This window comes from Halyomorpha halys, unplaced genomic scaffold (genome assembly GCF_000696795.3).
Source record: "Halyomorpha halys isolate HHAL.00 unplaced genomic scaffold, Hhal_1.1 Scaffold71.1, whole genome shotgun sequence".
Taxonomy (NCBI): domain Eukaryota; kingdom Metazoa; phylum Arthropoda; class Insecta; order Hemiptera; family Pentatomidae; genus Halyomorpha; species Halyomorpha halys.
Window position 1 is genome coordinate 2,736,734 of NW_027107476.1, and position 20,053 is coordinate 2,756,786.

Below are 20,053 nucleotides of genomic sequence, written 5' to 3' on the forward strand. Positions count from 1 at the left end.
CAATTTTCTAATGTATTTATATTATTCATTGGTATGTAGTTAAGTTGAGCAGAGACCAATTACATTTCTATAGGGCTCTCACCAAAGCAAATTAGATTCATAAATTTATTCTTATTCACATATTATTTTAAAATATTTTTAAGAATTGCTATCTTTAAAAATTTTAAAGATTTGAAAACTTCATTATTCTTCAAGGCGTTTAATAAATACTCAGCTGTATATGACACTCTAATATTTAAGCTTTAACACTTTAATATCTCCGTAATAAGTAAGCGGTATTTTATTATGATTATTGTTTTATGTTTCAAAACATGGTTTTTAGGTCATCAATTAACAAATCAATTTCCGAAGACTGCGCGGGATATAGCACTAAATGGGTTATTGCTAATTGCCTTTGAAATAAGCGGCACATTCATCCGACGGTAGTTACTGTAATTTAGGAAATATTCCAACACTCTTTAAAATTCCATGACCGAATTGAGAAGCGGAATCAATTTTCATACTGTTGTTATATTCTTGTGAAATATTAACTAAATGTGATCTTTAATGGATTTCTCTTGTCCGAGCATATTGAATTGCAAATCTACCATCAGATATAGCCATTAACTTACAAAGGATGTTATTAGATGATCCCAAAAGCAAAACATTTCAAATGACAGCAAATAAACTCAAGGTTTCTGCAATTTCTGGTATCAAAGGAAATCAAAATATAAGAAAGAATAAAGGCAGACCTGAGATAGGAGGTTTGACATTAAAATTTTACTATAGAATAGGTCAAATAGAAATTGTACATTGCAGGTTGTATATGAAGAACTTTTTTATGCTGAAAAATAGTTTTGTTGATGTTTTCTGTTTTAAACTTATAATTTTTTTTCTGTATCATTTACGGTGCAGGAAAATGTTATAAATACGTGCATACATGTATGCATTTTCACATAACATAGTATTTTCCTGTACGATAAATGGCACAGAATGAAATTATAACAAAAAAATTTAAGAAATCTATTTTTCTGCAGAAAACGTTCTTAATGGAACCTAAATTTACTTCAAATTCAATCCTAAGAGTTGTTTTCATTGTAGGAATATTATGATCATATTTTAAAAAAATAGGTTACAATTTGGTTTAGATTATAGGTTAAAATGTTCTATATTCGGAGAGCTGTATCTTGGATGGAAGTAGTCGTACAATGCTCATTTGGGATTATGTTTTTGCTATTTTTGGAGATCTTTAGTAATGATTGAAAAAAAGTTCGCCAATTACGCTTAAAATTCGAATATACAAAAGTAAACTTAATCTACTAATATATATATTTTTTTCTTAGTTAGATGGAAGAAATAGTAAATTAGTAGTTAATAGTTAATAGTAGTTGAACAGATCCGTTCTTAGGACTAAATCTGGACAAACGACAGACATGGAATCCTCATATAAGACTAAAAAGACAGGAAACTGCTCGTCGATTCCAACTATTACATTTACTAGACAAACGATCCAAACTTCCAATCCATTACAAAAGACTGATCTATATGACTATTAAAAGGCCTATCTGGACATAAGAAGTTGGGCTATGGAGCTCCATTAAACCATCTAATTCCTCTCGAATCCAATCCTTGCGGTCCAAAATCCTTATAGCTCCTTACTTTGTCACAAATCAAATCATCCATCAGGACCTCAATGTCCCATATGTTGCCGATTTGGCCAGAACCAGATACCAATCCTTCCATGATAAACATCCCAACCACCCAAACCAACTCGTTTCTAACTTGGCTTCTCCTTCACTACCTAATAATACTCCTAGGAATCTGAAAAGAGATGGCCTCGTGATCTTCTCCTTTAGAAATCTTTTTGGAGTTCTACCAATGGGTAGATTCTCCACATGTTTGTATTATGTCATAATATCACTTACAGCAAATTTACCTGATGTGTGTATATGTATACAGTTGTAAATAACAATAAATAAATTAATAAAAAAAAATTAGAACCAAAATAAAAAATTAAGTTGTACCAATGTAATAATTATGATTCATGACAGTGCTTGCTTGAATAAACTTCTAATATTCCATAATGCCGAGCGAGTATTCATAATATTCCCTGACTTTCCAGATTCTCCCCCCACCAAAAAAAATACTGTATTATTTCGTGTTATCCAGACCAGGTGGAAACTCCGTTAAAACTTTGTATAGAAATTTTCTTAGTACGGTTGACGATCAAAAGAGATGGTCGTTGATACCGCTGATCGGAGAAATAGATCCCCTTTCAAAATTGTTTGTTGAGGCACTCGAAAGCAATACTTCATTCAACGAAGGTATTTGCCTATGATATATATAAGGCTATTATCGGAGGTGCCCACCCCGTCATGTTCCTATAATTCTTGGACAGCTAATGATGGATGCCGTTCGATATATCAAAATATTCGGCAGTCAAATAATCAGGTTGCAGTCCCATTTAGAGGACCTATAACTCTCTAATAACGAGTATACTGGATGCCTTGAGATCGTTCCTGCCCCAGATCTTATCTCCACTAAGGTATCTTGATAAATTCTCTATAAGAATAGTAATCAGCCGTAATCACTCTCGGCTAAATACGATGCTGTTGTCACCTTTTTTATTGCCTGATAAATTTCCACTCATTTGCCGATCACGAACCCAGTTCTAGGTATGGTAATTGTATTTTTCTCTCTCCTTTTTTTTTTTTTTTTTTTTTCTTTTTCGCTTTAAACAAATGAAGGAAGGAAACTTCAAACACGAATAACAGAAAGAGTTCAGTTATATCATGAAATATGTACGTCAGTTAAAAGTATGCGGGAAATGACCTTTGCTGCCATGGTGTATTACATGTTCTGTTGCCCAAGACCTAGATTACAAAACTAGACATTTTTGTGGATAATTTATGAAATAAATCTACAATATGAAATTTATACGCGTTTAGCTGTTGATACGTAGCGATTTTCCAACAAAAATAGAAAAGATAGAAAACAAAAAATATACTAAACTAATTAATTGAATTGGATTATAATTTAAATTACAATGAATGCTTGATATTTTAATTTCTCACTAAAAATAACATAAATTAATAAAGTAAATAACAATGAATCAGAAAAAAGTTTAGACGTTTTTGAAAGTATCTAATATATTTAGTATATTGTAATATACATTCGTAAACTTTAGTTCGATCTGTGTGTGAACATCATAACAAAAAATATATACGCATTTAAACGCATCGGTCTATTACTGAAATCTATGGGGTCTAAAATCTGGCTTACATAGGCACAAAGAAAATTTTTGAATTACGAAAATCAGCATAAAAAAAAATTAAATAAAGACATACTATAAAATGGAGAATATGGTCAAAAAACTTTTATTTGTTATGGTTTATTGTTTTTATTAGATGTGCCATCGTGTCAGCCCAATTATGCCAATTGTCATCCGGGCTAAAAATTTAAACTGAAATACAAAAGACAAAAGATTATATATTGTTTGATTGTTTTATTTATTTTTTTTATGTCTTTATTGAAATTTACAACTGAGCATGACATATCCAGTCAAGTTGTAAGTTTATGGTGGACTGATACAGGCTTTTAGAGAAACTACCCATTGGTAGCACTCTAATGAGGTTTTTACCTTAGTAGGTCTCGTGCCCATCTTCTTTAACAGGTTTGGAAGTGGAAGCAAGGCTAGAAACTAGTGGGTTTGGGTGGTAAGAGAGTTTATAATGGAAGGAATGATACCTGATTCGGGCTAGATCGGTTACATATGGAACATTAAGGTCTGTATATATGATTTTTTTTTAATTAAATAAAAATTGAATAAATAACAGTGCAATTACTTGTAATCGTATTAGTTACAATATTTAATAACATTATTTACTTAACATTATTTTTTATCTCTTGTAATTTAATTTTCAGCACTTATGATGGCCCAAATAATTTACACCATGTTGTTATACGTAATTTTAACAATAAACCTAGACTAAATGTCATTAAAATATTATATGAACATCTATATAAAAACTTTTATTGTTAATGAGATAATTGGTTACCTATAAAATAAAAAAACTTTGTTTTTCTTTTAATCATTTAAGATTAAGTTTATCAGAATCAATGGGTAGATTCGCCAAATGTCATTTTATTACTCCTAGTAAAGTTATCGGTTGTATATTTTTATAGAGCTGTAATTAACAATAAATAAATTCTTAAAAAAAAAATTAATTTAGGGTCCCAGGATTCGAAATTATTCATTGATGGGACAGTAACTGCAGAAAAAATGTTTCCAACAAATCAATGTTATTTATATATTCACTCATTTTTTTAGGTCTTATGAAAGGCTCAGAGAAGTAATCTATATAATGACAACAATAACTATGACAATGGAATTTAATAGCATACTTTGCATGAATATAAAATATCATTAATTGAATATAAAACATATATTACAAAAAAGTAATCATATTATCCATAAAAAAACAAAATCAATACATATATGACCTGATTGATTTTAAATAGAACGGTGTCAAGGAAACGGCTTAATGATTTTTAATAATAATCATGTACTGCAACATAACTGACTGGTGAGTTGTGAAATAAAAAAAGATCCAGTTCAAATCAACTGTAAAACTAAGTACTAATTCTTTCAGACACATACATGTGTTAACAAGATATAGAAATTGTATATGCATTAAAGTTTGTAGATTTAAATTAACTACACGTTTAAGAGTGTCCAACGGTAACTAAATTTGTAAGCCTCAAGGCTTGATGAGTTATGAATAATTTAAGCCACTCCTAAGTAGTACATTTATGAATGAAAAACAAGATTTATTTCTGTAGTATTGATGAGTGAGTCTGAAATATGTTTTTCTTAAGATCGTATCCCTTTGGTTTATTTGTTTTTTTCGATAATGAACCTTTATAATCGAACTAAAAAGATTAGCATCATCTCAGATTTTGAAATTCGACGTTTCAAGATACACAAAATCCAAAAATCAGTCAGTACGCCATCCATTTTTCGAACTATTTCTCTGATTTTTTTTATTTGGGACCGAAGTAACAGATCAATCGACGCTAAATCTTGAAATACAACCCTCCGCTATTTCTTTACAAAATGGCGGTCGATTAGACGTTTTCTAAGGCTATGTCTCGATCAAACATAAAAAAAAAAAAAAAATGTTGAAGTATCACTAGAAAATATTTTTCTCCTCAAATTTTATCTAGGTTTTATGTTTCAAGATACGTTTAATGAAAAACACACCTGATATGACAAAAGAATTAATTCATACAATAAACCATTCAAACCAAAAAAAGGAGAAAGAACAGACACAATAAAATATGAAACTCATAAAAAAAAAATTTAATTTGAACCACTTCAATCCATGAAGTGATGGTACCTAACTAAGGGGATTTTCTAGTGTTGTTGGTAGTTTTCGAGATATAGATCTCCGAATGAAAAATTAATGTTTTTTAAAGGTTTTGAAACATCCGCTATTATTTATTCCCCCTACCTATACTGGGCAGAATCATCAATTTTGATTAGTAATTATACATAGTTTCTACCCACGATGCAGAACTCCATTGTGAATCTTCCTTCATCAATCCTTTACATCTTCTCGTACCATCCTGATTAAGACCTACATTGTGGGCCGAAACTTCGGCAATCAATAAGTAGTTAAAAATATTTTTGTTCTTCTTGATCACGGCCCTTGTCATTTTCTTCAAATTATTAGTAATATTTGATGAAATACCCCTTTTTTTTATAACTGGATGTGGTTCTTATCATCAGTTGAGAACCAGGTCGGAAAAAAAGTATCATCGGCTTGTTAATGGACATATTTAATTGATAGACAATTACTTTTATGCAAGTATACAAAACATTAATTCAATATTCCTTTTTGTTTCAGAACATGTGCGACTGTCATGCATGCTTCAATCACAAGAATAATACAGGTGTTGTTGCTAGTCCAATGAGTCGTTGTGACAGAACAGAATGCACCCCGCCCGGTCAACAACGGGTTTCATTGAAAACTAACGACAATGTAACAGTTTTGTAAAGACGAAAGCGTGTCGAATGCATAATCATACTCCTTCATCATTAGCAGATAAAAGGCTCGAGTACCTTACCTTAATCAGCTGATCGGGGAAACACCGAGTCATGCTCTAAATGTTAAAAAAAGATTTTAATAAATTATTAGTAATAATTATATATAATTAATGAATAACAACATTTTTATATGATCGAATAAGATGGTCATGGAATCGAGCTTTATTATTAATTAGACTTTCTTTTTTAAATCATTTCAACTGAAATAGGTAGAGTATAAATGGTTTTATAATATTCATAATTATTCTAAAATCATGTATACTTAATTACTAATATAATTATATACTTTTATCAATACGTACTACAAAACTAATGTTGATGTTTTACAGAAAAAGGAGATAATGCTTAAAATTATGTTTATATATGTCATTAATATGTTTTCTTATAAGGAGGGTCTTTGAAAAAAAAATATTATAGACTCCATGGTTTTTACAAAACCATAAATCGCCACAAATAGTTAATTATACTTAAAAAAGTATATAGTATTTAAAATGTTATAGACAATAGGTAACGTTGGTCAATTCACAATAATTTTTTTTAGGTTGTTATAAAACAATGTTTTACAAGACTTATTTATTATACACTATTATGGGTATGGATAAATAGATATGAATTGTCAATTTTCAAAAAATAAAAAAATTCAAGATTTAAAAAAAAAAAAAAAAATAAGAAGAGATTATTATAAGATATTGGATGACTTTGATAAGATCCTCTATAGGGAGGAATTAATTGTCAAGAAAAAATGGAATTAACAATAGCGTTAAGGTTTTTAACACTGCCACTCAAGAAAGCTAAAAAATCCTAATAGGGAAAAAAATTCATAGATGGATTCTTTAAGGTATTCTTATTTATAAGTATTTCTAGGTTTAATAATTTATAAAATGATATTAGTATTGTTTTTGTTTTGTAAATAGGCCACTAAGGTTTATAGATCTCCATTACTAAAGTACTTTGTAATGCAGCAGAACCTAATAAAATTTTTAAAAAATGGATAAAAAGAAAAATAATTAAATTTACAAATCTTAAAAAAAAGACGTTTTCGTCATTACTTGTAGTGTTCTTTTCTGTTTTTCACCATTGTTTTTTGTTGGGCATTGAATTAAAGATTTATCTAACCATGAATTATAATGAATGAATGATTTTTGTTTTAGTTTTTTTCCTATGAACTATAAAAAAAAAATACTACCTACGATAAGATAACGTTTTAGATAAAATCTTTTCGAAGGAGTTCACTAGAAAAAACATTTTAGACAACAACTATGACCCATTTTTTTTATTAAGGTAACATAAGAGAGTCTTTAATTATCCCTTTTTTTTCAAATTTTCTATTTATAACATTTAAGCCACTAATAAAACCAAATGAAGACCGTTAGATGAAATTTTTTAAAATTATATTCTGTTCATGTTTAATTATCATAAAATAGTACATTAGCATTTGGGGAAATATTTCTTGCTCTTTTTTTATTTAACTTTGCATTTGTTCCAGAATATTTTTTAATGGTGTGTTGTAAATATTTTATTTACAGATATATAAAAAATATAAAAGATTTCATATTTTGAATGTTCATACTCTTGTACCCTATACAGTTTTCTGTATTTTCATTATATTTCAGTCTTTCAGTTAGTTATTACAATCCATAAATATTGTCTGTCCAGGCTAGCAGTGTTTCGTCTTTAATAGAATAATTTAATTTAATTTAATATTTAATTAAGTGGTTTCTGTTGTCGAGTGAGATGGGGTCACTCTAGTAATTTTTTAGTCAATTTCGTGCAATTTGGCCTGATTACAATATATGAATTTTATGACAATATTTCTGAATCGAGTCAACCAATGCTGGAATTATTCTAGTTCCGCAAGGGAAAATACAGGAAATCATTAACTTTATTTTATGCATTCTGGAATACTAATTACCATTCAAACGCATCCACATCATTAATTATGCACAACACTCATATAATATATCTCACATTACGATATTATCTAATTAAATTTACAATTATGCATGCTGGTCCAGACCAAGATAAGCCATTACCTGCTATAATAAATTTAACATACCTCTCGAGGCAAGGCGGCTTTATGAGATCTCTGTAGGAACTGAAACAGAAAAAGAAAACAGATTAAAAAGGTGCTACTAAAGAAAGAACAGGGTGATAAATTTATATGCAAGATTACAATGTTAGTTTGCACTCTAGCTTGTCCCTGGCGTATATAGCGTAAATCTAGCCACGTCGGGCGTTAAGCGTTCATTATCTTGCCGAGCAAGGCTTTACAGCGAGTTCCGAAACCAGAAAGCGGTTTCGGTATCCTAAAAAAAAATTGTTCCCTTGAAATCGAATTACAGGCCAATGGGATATAAACAAGAATTAGTGTCTGATTTAAACACTGTGGGGTGTTTAGATCAAGTTTGAGAATCGGCAAATATTTTTTAAAAAGGCTTTGGATACTGTAATTCTATACATCGGAGCCTTCAAATAGGAAATATTGATAGAAGGGGCAAAGGTTAGTAGTACAGTATTATTAGGAGGAGCACATAAAAGCAAAAGTGTGTAATCTTCATTTTTTTACATGGTTCTAATATTGAAGTGAATCGTTTTGTAAGTAAATGCTAGAAATGGAACACAATAAAAAAAAGTTTACCGACTACACGACAGCTTATGTACTGCTTCATTCATCTCTATTATATAAAATCTAATAAAATAAATAAATAATCACATTCTAAAGTGATTTCATTTTTTCAAAAATAAATATATTGTCTTTAAACCAGCATATTCATAATCAGCTTTCTCATGACTTTTTCAAATAATTTACAGCCATGTCAGGAACATAATGTTTATTGAGGGTCAATTCGTAATGTCAAACTGTAGTTGATGATATATGACAGCAAGTTGAAATAAATAGAACTATTAATCTTAAGCATGCAATAATAAATACATGATATATTATCAAACTTATAAAGAATACATATATTATACTATTATTTATATTCCCTGACTAGAGGAAAATATTTTCATTGGCATACAAATAATTAGTTATAGTTAAAAATAGTACTATTAAAAGTAGTAATAGTATTAGTAAAATTATTTAAACAGTAAAAGTATAAATCTTTAATTAATAATATAAGTCTGTCTTTACTAATTTGAAAACTCCAAAACAAAAATTACTGGATCTTCAATAATACTCCTTTTTTTTTTTTTAAACTTTGTTTATATTTACATATGAAATTAGAAAATCTAGAATGTTTAGGGCAATATGTATAGGTTTCGATTGGAATTTGCGCGAATTACTTCATTAAAATACGATTTTTAACTCAAGCGGGTCTCAAACGGTGTATAATTATTTATTTTCCTGACTAAAGGAAAATATTTTTAATGGTAGAGAATTAATTATTGATAGTTAAAAATAGTATTATTTAAAATACGTTTTTTTACTCAAGCGGTTCTGAAAAACATAGAACCGTTGAAAACTGCAAATAAAACTTTTTCCTAAATCTGAAAATAGAAAAAGACACTAACATAGAGTAATTCGGTGTTATATATAAAAGCCATAATTTATTATCAATTTAAGAAACTTCAAAATTCAATTACATTGCATTTCAAATCGACAAATATAAAAAAATGTCCTCAACTACCCAATAAATATATTGCATTACATTTTTTTTTTCAATTTTTTAAATTATTAGGGTAGGATTGGTAATTTTTTATTTCAATTACTTTAATCTACTTGCAAGTAATTATATGTTTTCACAACGATAGTTTCATAATCCCGTTCGCGCTAAATAAACTCAGCTATCCTACACATCAAAATGAAGGACATAGAATGTGCCAATCTATATATTTACCTCAAAAGAGACATCAAGACATCTGAGTAATAATATAAAAAAAGGAGTTGGTCTTAGATACTACACGAAGAGACGTTTATTCAGAATAATCGTGTTTAAGAAGTATGATCTCTGTTCGTATCACTGAATTAGCCTAGAAATATATTTTATTAATTTTTTTTCTATTTTTTGAAATAAATCTAATAGGGTTGGCATTTTTTTTTTTAAATTTCCACTACCTTACTCTACTTACGAGTAATTGCTGTTTCCACAACCATATTTTCATAATCCTGTTTGCGCTAATTAAATCCTGGAACAGGTTGTAATATCCTACTTAAGATTGCTTATACAATCACAACAGAAATTGCAATATCCATCTCACAATTTAACATGACAATTCAAAGAATTACGAGGAATATATGAGAAAACTACAATAGACAATTACAGTTTGATAGCGTTTTTTTCATCGGCAATAGGAATGGATATAGAAACATAACGAATCGACTATGTAACGCAACTTAAGGACTAATGAGATGGTTTTTCATGCCTAGCTTTCTAGCCTCCTTTGGTCGACTGTTTCTTCAGACGTTTCAGTACAGTTAGCTGCAATTGATACTTGTTTGTGACGTGGATTCTTTTCCCCTCCATACTTGAGGAATTTCTTAAACAGATTGAATAAAAAAAATAAAATAAAAAAATGAGGAATCTAAAACTGATGCGATAATATGGATTGAAACGTTAACAAAGCAAACCGAAGAACATGGAGTGTGTCCAAAAATGTACTATTGAAGAGATATGAGGATGCATTGGATAAGATAAAATTTAATGATTTTAGATAGAAGCAAACAAATTTTTGAATTAAACTTTAATTAAAAATTCTTAGTTATATATCACAACAAACACCATTTCAATATGCTGCTAAGTCAGTTTAATTTTCAAAATTAAAAATACTTATTCATACAATTTTTCTGATGTATACTTTAATATGACGTAAGATGTTTTTATTAAAATATATTTATTGAAATTTACATCTATACATTATATTATAATACATTCAGTAAATTTGGTCTCAATTATAATGGATTGATACAGGCGTGTAGAGAGCTGCCCATTGGAAGCACTCTAATGAAGTTTTTACACTAACAGGTCTTGTGGCCATATTCTTTTTAGGCGCCTAGGAGGATTCTCAAGAATGGAAGAGGATGCAAGGTTAGAAACTAGTGGGCTTGGGTGTTTAGGGAGTTTATAATGGGAGAAATGATATCTGGTTCGGGATAGATCGGTTACATATGGAACATTAAGGTCTTTATATATGATTTTATTTGTGAAAAAGTAAGGAACATTGAGGATTTTACGAAGGATTTTGGATTGTAAGGACTGGATACGAGAGGAATTCGAAGGTTTAGTGAAGCCCCAAAGCTCATATCCAGATTGACCTAGATCAATATTTTGTAATGAATTACAAGTTTAGACAGTTTATCTAGTAAGTGCTGTAATAGTCGAACTCGACGTGCAGTTTCCTGTCTTTTCAGTCTTGTGTGAGGATCCCAGGTTAATCGTTTGTCCAGATGTAGTCCAAGGTAGGGGATCTGTTCGACAGAGGTAAGAGCAACTGTTTAAAAGAAACTGTAGGGCAGTTGGAAGGTTTACAACGAAGGGTAAAGGTGAAGGGATTTGTTGGAATTTATTTTAATCCTCCAATTACGACACCATTCTTCGAGGGCTGTGATTAAAATAATTGAAACTAAAATATATTTATATTGAGTTAGGATATATATCTTACATAGCAAAGAGAAGTGTTTATTACAAAATGAAGCAAAGACGAAAAAATGTTTATTTTTTTAAAAATATTTTATTGGAATTGAAATTTTCCATACAGCCGGTTATAAATTTATTTATTTTCCCATTATTTTTACCAAGGTTAGGGGTCGAAGTTTTTCATTTTGCGGGACCACCACTCATTGAAAAAAGTCAACGCTAAATTTTCTATGAAAAACTTTAAGAGGGCTTAAATGCCAAATTTCAACAAATATTCCCCTAAAGAACATTTAGTTTTGAAAAATTTTCCACCACACCAGTTTTTTTTGTCTAATCCTCGATAACGAGAAGAACACAGCAAGCCTGTCAACAAATTTAAACGAGTAATAATCCTTTACCTTGGCAGACAAATGGCTCAAATAAAAAGATAGCTATAGCTAACTATCGTATAAATTAGAATGGAACCCGATTGTCTGAGAGAACTAGTGCAAAGGACACTTCCATTCAAGACATGGTGACAAAAAAAGATTCAGTCTAAGGACAGCTGACTTTGGGATGTAGAATGGGCCAGTGATCAAGTGAGTCTAGGCACTATACCTCGTCATGGAGATAAAGCAGACGTGATCTAGCTGGCAAGTAGAGTGTGAGTCAGTGGAGAAGCATTCCTTCAAGTCCTAGGAGCTTCGGAAGCTATCTCCGAAACTGGGCTTAGCGCATTTATAATACATTATCTATGGCGTATGTTTGTGTATGTCTATATTGATATACATCTTAAAAATATGAACATAGTCAAGTACCAACACATGCATGTTACCTAATGATTCAATTATCAACGCATTAAAGAGGGAAATAGGTTAGCTCTTTATGTGTTAATGCCTTACGTCACCCACTTCGGTTCATCGAGGTCGATCGGCAAACTACAGTATGTACATTCATGGTTCCCCACTAAAGAGGATAGTTTTATGTATTTTGAAGTACAGTGTATAGGATGAGAGAATAACTAAAAAGTCGTTACGGGGTTTACAACTTTGTTGGAGACAAGAGTTCTGAAAGGAGTAAGAATTATTGATAATCTGACATTCAATTTATTATTACTTGACCTTTTCAGAAAGCAATATAATAACAATTTATGAGGGATTGGCTACATTAAGTGTTTCAGCGCCATAGCTCCATAATATGTAAAAAATTAATTATATTTCCATTAACTCTATATTGCAAATAACAACATAACATAAATCAATGGTAAAGTATCATTTCCTGGCTTCTAAAACTAAGTTTTTCTACTCTTTGCGTAATGTACTAAAAGTACTTTATCCTCCTTTATATGATGTAATACTTCAGATTTCCCAAAATTAACAATACGAGTTTTCTTAATATTTAACGCTTTAAAAAATTGACGGATCGTTCTTGAGATTTCCCAATAAAATCATATATTTTATGATACCTTTATATTTTTTTTCTGGTTTTAAGAATACTTACGACGTGTGACTAGAATGATATAGTGATTTTTTTTTAAATTATTTTTAGTATTTTTTTTTTCGTGCTTAAGAGGAAAAACAGCTTAAGGAAGAATATGTACAGGTAATAATAGATTAACAAAACCGTTTCGAGTTCATTTAAATTTAGTTAGAAATTATAGCTTTTTTTAAATAGAAGTGAAAAATCATTCTAACATTAGAAAATTATATACAATCTAATCATCCAAATCTTTATACAGTTCCACTCATTTTTACAACCCACCTGGAAGTTAAAACAGCATTGGCCAAGAGACTTATTGTAAAATAAACACAACAATTGGAGTTCTAGGTATGGCCAGATACTCCACTCATGTAGAATGTTTGTGGATTTAGCACCCTTAGCATCCACTGGCTGTGAGATGGGTACGCTGGGATTTCGGGAGCCCTGTTTTACCCCTTATGCCTGGGGAATAAAGAGGATAAAGGAATATATTGAAATTTATTTTTTAATTTTGGTATGAATGTGATCATCTATCACTCTTATTTACTACCCGAGGCTGCTACAGATTGTAATACTTATGAATAAACAAAATTTGATTTAAAGTAGAAACATATATAATTTTCGTCCTAGGAATTTTAATTTATTAATTGTTTATTAATTCATTTTTTACAGATGAGATATATATTTTAGCTCTTATTTATTTACCATAACAAAAGCAATATCAGAATAATATAAGAAGTTATACAAAAAATAGCTTTTTTTTTTGTTAATTTAATTTTTAAATAAACAATTAGGTATTAAGGAATTGAAGTGTAAAGATGGTTTTGCAGTATACAACACCAAACGGCGCGATAATGCAAAACGATTAAGGTCGTATGGCCGTGCAACTTACCAATATAGATGTTTTATTTAACTCTACCCCGTTAAGGCAAAAAATCCCGTTATTTTATTTGAACCATAATTCAAAATTTTGTACTTAATTTTAAAAATGAATTCCACTTTATGAAATAACGTTTTTTTCATGCTCCCATAATAAAAAAACAAAAATTCCTAGCATAATATCGAATTTTTCTTATCGTCATTTTATACAAAAAATAAATTAGATGTATTTAATTACAAAAAATTAGGTATCAAAGTATTATCCCAGAGTCATTTCGTGTAAAACATCGTTCTTTTTAGGATTTCTATATAATATTTTCTGGCTTCAAGAATTAATTCTTTTGAGATGTTTTTTGAAGAGGGGTTTCCAAACATTGGTCCAGTGGAGCTTGAACGAATTTATGTTTCTGGTTTTTTCAACTGTTTTATATTCAAAGTTTCACACTAATACCGACGATATATTCATGCAGTATTTTTTTTTATTTAAGAGGACATATATAAAAATAAATTAATTAATTGGTGTTCTATCAATGGATAGATTCTTCACATATTTGCATCATCTCATTATATCACCTACGGCAAATTTACTTGTTTTATATATTTTTATACAGTAGTAAATAACAATATAAAAATTACAAAAAAAATTAACCAAAATCTTTTTTTGTTAATCAGACTTTAAAACAGTTAGACCGATGTGTTTTTGTTTGTGAGTACAATTTCATGATAATTTTTATTTTTAATTAGTTTAATTATAAAACATTACTATCTATCAAATTTAAGATCAATAAATAAAATTTGTGTACAAAACATATGTAAAAAAATAAAATAAAAAACCTATCAACGATAATTTATTACCTGCATTAAAAATAAATATTGTACGATCGCATCCGTATATCATTCTTTAATTATCATACTGATAAGTTCTATGCATCACCACTTATGGACTCAATGTTGTTAATAGAACAATAGATAATTTATTGTACCAATTAAGTGTTACATGTACTCTTGTCCCGGGAAACATCAAGGTTATAAGACAAAGCAGCCCATAAATAACCCAGCATCACTATTGTAAAATTTTATACACTTCACTAATTGGTCGACTGGTAGCATGTACAACCCTACTAAAGATCCGGTATGCAAATACTTAAATTCATACGGTACACTAATAACATGTTACATTGTTGTAATGACTCTTGGGAACATATTATGTACTTGTTTATTAAAATATGATTTACATAAAAAATAATCTTTTCTTACTATTAAATCAAAAATAACAGGTCTTAGATTAATATATCTGGATTTAAAAATAGTGTTTTAAGAAATAATACATAATATTCAACAGTAATGAGGAGTCATAAATTTATATATTAATATAAATGTAAGTGTATTCGAGAATTGCTAATTGATTGTATCTAATGAAAGAAATGGCGGTAAAAAAAAATTGACTATATTAGTATTAAAACTATTATTTATACACCTTTCCTAGCCATTTTGCAAGACTTCATAAAGATTAAAAATCAAAATATAAAGTATCTGGAATAACAGAGTAAATAGAAGATTATCACCATTTCATTTTAGGCATATTTTAAAATTTATAAAGAAATGTATTGATATATATTACCAATCGATTTATATTGCATATTACAAAATCTTTTTCATTACAAGTCAAAGTACAAAAAAAAATATATATATATTCCATAAAAATAGAAACTACATTTCATTATAACCCAAGAATACGTCACTGAAGTACCATGCCTCTTAATTCCCCTTCAAGAAAATCTAAAGGAAAATACCAGTCTACCTAGAGTCCCATGGTTTTTTGGTAAATACTACTCAGTCGGGTTCAACAACATATCACCAAAGTTTCAGTCGAATTCATTGACTTTGATCCTTATTTTTTCAAGTTTTTGTCACAAGTACCATATGGTTTTTTAACTCACTGGATTTGTCAAATCTTAGAGATTACTCAGTTGCAATTACGTATCCCCACCAAGCAACTGATGTTTTCAATTTGTTTTGGAGTTTTAATTATTACAGACATGAACAGAATTCCGACGTTTGAACAGAGAACATCAAGCAAAGATAACAGGTTCATTGCCTGTCCTTCGGTGTACGCGTCACAGCACGTTAGGGAAAAAGTCGGAAGAATGTAAACTACCTCTCAAACAAAAGATTTTGCAAAAAATGTTGGTAATTGAATGTTGTATTTGAGTTATACCTATATTTGATTATCTATAGTTGATTCCAAAAAATTGAGACATTATCTTTCTAAAAGTTGATAAAGACATAGAAATTAGGTGGATAATGCTCAACTCAACCAGAACGAAACTGTAAAGAGATCAATCAAAGGCCGTCAGAAAATTATCCCCAAAGATTGACGAGTTGCCGGGATGCACCGCTGCGTCATACATCTTCAGACGAGTTCTGATTTGTCTCATACAAGAAGGTGATGGATGGCCGACCGCAGGCTGGGTCTAACCTTTCTAGTCCTAACTGTCCCGAAGCAGTCTGGTCCAGATCCAGAACCGCTCTGTCAAAGGTGAAGGGTCAGTTCTTCAGCGAATTTGTTTCATCTCATTAGGAAATTAAAAATTCAAAACTAGTATTTGATGTGCTGATATCTTATGCCGATTGTTTTTTCAAAAAAGTTTTAATTTTTTTTCTGAATGTGTCTTATTGAAACAAATGCTAGAGTGCGAATTTATTCATATATTTAACTTAATTTTTATTAGGGATATATCATAACTTGCTCCTTTGTTTGGGTACATTTCCATGAAACAAGGAAACTCAACCGATCTTCATGTTTTAGGGCTCAAATTATTCAGTTAGATCTCTTGAATGCTTTGCAATAATTAATTACTATTTTTTACTGCTGTTATTTAGCGACTAAATTCAGCTCAAACTATATTTTATAATAGTGTACTACATTTATTGATAGAAAATGTACGAAAATGTTTGATATTTCCATTACTTAAAATATTCCCACGGTTGATAATTATTTGTGAGATTATTACACAAATAATTTATTTGGGTTCTTTTAAATTTTCTAAAACGGCCAACGATGCCTTATTACAGCAAGACGTAATATCTTTTTCGAAGATGGATATGACACTCCGACGTTTTATCACTTAGAAGTCCGTCGGCACGTTTGAATCTGATAAAAGCAGGATACAGGTGGCCTTCATATAGCACACACCTCGGAGACAGTGTGAGGGCTTACTCTTACTAAAATGTGCTTTTAGGTGTTATAATTATCTAATAACTATAATTATCTAAAAATTGTAATTATCTAATAATGGTCGTAAACGGCCTAACGGTTTTATCGTCATTATAGAGTTTACTATCCACATTATATTGCTCAATGTAAGAATTTTCTTTTTTTTAAATATTGATCTACTTGTTATAAGTAAATGCTTTCAAGATAATATAAAACATACTGTTTAAATGGGGTAAGGTTTGTAATTTATTTAGAAAAATTATAAAATTTAGGAAATGACTTCTATGGAAGAAATAATACTATGTTTTTGTTAGTTTAATTATTTGATTAAAATGGAATTTTAATTACTTTCTATTTTTTTTCAGTTACTACCAAATGAATTTATCTCTGAGGCATAAATTCGGTCATCAATAGATTAATACACGAAACTTATTTTCAATGCTCTGGTCACTTGCTCTAAAATTTTGAAATTAAATAAATCCAGTATGCATAGAGACCTTAAGGTTTATTCTACCAACATAATTTCACCACAGAGGTTACCAGTAGTAATTAAACACTAAAACATGTTTAATATTAATAAATTTAATTTTTATTATTTTGTCTTTCTATATGGAGTTATGTTAGATTCAGATATGCTTTCTTGTAGATCAGTTTTTTTTTTTTATATTAAGAATTTTTGTTTACTAGTTCATTCGTAATTATAGTAAGATAATAACAGATGAATTAGAATTTTTTTTTTTTTAATTTTATATTATCCATATTTACATTGATCCTCTTTTTATTATAGTTATAAAAAAACCGACATAAGGTATTTTTATAAATTGCTAGTTATTTAACTAATTATAATATTTAATACAATTTAGTTATTAGCATAGGTCTGGAGAGTAAGTAAGCCAGTTGTTATAACCTAGCATGATAATAAAAATATGATAATGCAATAAAAAATAAAATAAAATTACTTAAGGACATTCGCGTAATAATTTTTTAAAAAATATATGTAACCAAATATGTACATTAAGGAATTATGTAATTGTGCGATGTGAATTGGATATTCAATTTATAATTCAAATTCACATCGTTAATTCTTATTGGCCATTGGTAAGGAAAAAAAGAGATATAGAATCTTAAAAGAATTTCAGTAATGTTGCAAATTGTCAATATTAAGAAGTAAGACTATTTGGTGTTGCTGACGATCGGTTATCAACGAAACAAAACAATAGTGACTAAGCTGCGATGAATGTTGCGTCAAATTCGACGTAATGTACTTGTAGAACAACACAGACACTAACTAAACATTATGTATGCAACATGTGCGCTGTGCCTGAACGCTTAAAGATGTTCAGCAGTGGTAGTTGAAAGGTTGGAAAGATCTATGTGTGTACAGTTCAACAGGAGGAAGATAGTGCCAGTTGGGTTATAAGACAGCAACAAGTCCGGTATCTTTTAAGGTACCATACCCGACCTAATATTCTATCGATAATTTTTCTTTTTTTAAAAACGAGAATTACATTATCAGTGAAGCGGACAGATTTTTTTTCTTATAAACCACTATTTTGTTAGAATTCCACAAAATGTGTAACTTGAAATGTGATTAATAAATCAATGAATTAATCTCAATGTTTTAGAAAAGTATATTTGTGAATTTTTAAAATTATATGTTAAAATATTTGCGACCAGGTATATTTTAAAATATTTAATTTACTATATAACAAACCAAAAATTTATATATTTTTCTTAACATAAACTTCATATCATCCATTCTCTCAAATATTTTCCTCCGATATTTCATCTCCTCTCCTATTATTAACCTTAAAATATGCACCAATTTTACTTATCATTTTATCTTATATCTTATCTATTTTTTTTTACTGTTATGCCTTAAAATTGCTGTATCCAGATTTAAATATTTTTCTATTATTCCCGTGTTGATTAATTTTTAAAAGGTATTACATCTATCGATTAATATCCCAAATTTTATAATGCAGTTTCATATTTTTTTTCTTCAAAATAATGAGAATCTACTTAAACTATTATATTTGCATTTCAATCACTTTTACGATTAAACGCATTAACTTATTTTTTTATCACCCTTTCATTAACAAAACCTATCTTCACAAGGTTAGGAATCTATTATCAATAATTTCTTGAACTTAGTATATTTTATCTTTACTCTGTCCCCATTACGCAAATAATTTTCGATTTTTTAGTTCTAATTTAATTATTTTAAAAACGAAATACATAAATTCTATGGTCTAATAAATTTAACAATAACATTTATATCATTTATAAATAATTTTTATATTTTAATAGTTAAAATTACGCTAAATATGTCGAAATAAATGAGTGAAGAAACTAATTAAATTAAACTTGAATCTGCAGGATAGTTCAGAAGATTTTTCTTTTAATACGCTTGGAAGGATTAACAGGATATCTTTGGAAATCAAGGCTATACGCGAGTGGGTTTGCGTAGGTGCCAAGTTTATTGTTGAAGTGTTGGTATCTATTTCGGTCCAACAGCTCTAAACGGTACCATTAAAATGTAAAATGCAATTATGTCAACGATGATATCAAATCTACTCATGATATGAATTGTAAGGGTTTTTCGTGGTTTTGGATGATATGAGTAACAAGTATGTTAAAACTGTTATTATAGTAACTATTATTATTTTATGTGAGGTTATGGTCATTGTGGTATCATGTTGTTTATGGCCCAGTAATTAAAGATGTGATATTTCCTCTCATTTAGGTCTTGTAAAATGTTAGTTATAAGTAGAGTATCAGATCGACAGTAATATACGATAAATATGTATTATATATTTATAGTTGGCCATTTTC

General features: G+C 29.2%; 1 non-coding gene across 1 annotated transcript in view; it reads right to left on the minus strand.

Annotated features, from left to right (window-relative positions):
* The window catches only part of LOC106692795 (uncharacterized), a 377,688-nt gene that overhangs the window by 262,027 nt on the left and 95,608 nt on the right, over positions 1 to 20,053 (minus strand). The window contains exon 2 of the transcript XR_010842978.1: positions 8,145 to 8,183. This is a non-coding gene — a transcript (uncharacterized protein). The remainder of the gene's footprint in view (positions 1 to 8,144; positions 8,184 to 20,053) is intronic.